We start from the raw sequence: 1,596 nt of genomic DNA, 5'->3' as shown, positions 1-1,596 counted from the left end.
TCCACAGATGCTACCCGTGCTGCTGGGTGTTTTCCAGCATTTTGTGTTTTTCTCTATGGACTGCTTGTATCTTCGCTGCTGTTCAAGCCCATTCAGGCTCTGGGCTTTCTTACGCTGCATGGCTCCCAATACTGCACCGAGCACTGACCCAGTGAACTACTGGGAGATCACCCACCTCTTATTTTCCAAGCGCAAAAGAATGAAAAACCGGATTGTGTTATCAAAAATATTTATTCATGTAGGAATCATAACTTTATCTATTACAATCCGTATTTGGAGTATGTTGCAACATTGCTTAAATAAATATAGTCAGCTGGGTTAACATTCTACAGGGAGTGAGTGATATAGGCTACATAAGACTTTGAAACGTTTGCAAATTTTTGAGATTTAATGATTTGCATGTACACTTTTGGTTATTATTTGCAATAACATGTCGAGAATTACCTTAAAAAAAAACGTAATAATGCGGAATACATCAAGAAAGTTACCATTCATTCGATTTACTTCGGAAAATGAAGTCAATTTCAACCAAGAAATGTAAACAAATATTCAACGTCTGGCCGACAGTGAAGTTACTCCGAATCCCAGGATCCACCTCTCGCTAGAAGGTCTTGTTCGGTTGTGACAGTTTGTTTACAGCGTGTATTTTTTTCCAGAGATAGGCACGAACACACAAACATTCGAACATGCATGTGTTTGTATGGTCATGCCTGTCTTGGTGGGGGGGGGGGGGGGGGGGGGGAGGGGGGGGGTGGATGGAGGAATATCATGTTCTCATTTTTAAAAATGTCATGAATCTCATTTCTTTTAAAGTACTCTGCAGGCGTTATTATCAGCGATTTGATACTTTCAGTTGCTAATATGTGTGCATTAAAGCCCATAAATGCGCTGTAGAAACATCACGTTGTCTCGCGGGCGTTTGTTGAGGGCATGGAGGGGAAGCCTTCTCCAGGGAGAAATCTTCAATCCACTCAGTTCTTCAATAACTGATTGGCTCCATTACGTCTGTGAACTGTCTTGTTTTGCCCTACTTCACTCTTAAGTAACTCTTCTGAATGGGTGCTTTCTTTCTGATAGTGGTATGCGAGTAACCCCTCAATAATCCTTGTATTTTCATTCACAGCCCCAGGATTTTGGAAAAGGCGAGTCCTTCTACATCAGGGATGGGATAAAGTTGGCCCACGGGATTTTTCTTGTGTGTCTTCACTTCACTGGGCAAGGGCAGGTTTAAACAAAACATGGGGGTTCAACAACTTTCACATAGTCAGCCCGCGCTTGCAACAGTGCGAAGGAGAACATTTTTGGTTCTTCACCCAACAACCCCCACCCTGACAAGGCGGAGTGCTTAGACCCCCCATAAAGCAGTCTCCAGCCTAGCCAATATGCAACAAAACTCATCCCACTCGGACTAGTCAATGCCAAGCAGCTGGCTGAAGAGTCTACTTGCCAACCTGGCATGAAATGGCATTGACACGATGGGCCAAGGGGCCTCTCCCTGTGCTGTAAAACCCTATGACTCAATGAAATCCCTCATGGAACCCAGCACTGACATGTCTATCTATATAGTAACCCCACAGGGAGCAAAAAAAAAGATTG

Source organism: Scyliorhinus canicula, chromosome 10, assembly GCF_902713615.1.
Source record: "Scyliorhinus canicula chromosome 10, sScyCan1.1, whole genome shotgun sequence".
Lineage (NCBI taxonomy): Eukaryota > Metazoa > Chordata > Chondrichthyes > Carcharhiniformes > Scyliorhinidae > Scyliorhinus > Scyliorhinus canicula.
The sequence above is the reverse complement of the archived record's forward strand: the minus strand, read 5'-3'. Positions refer to the sequence as shown.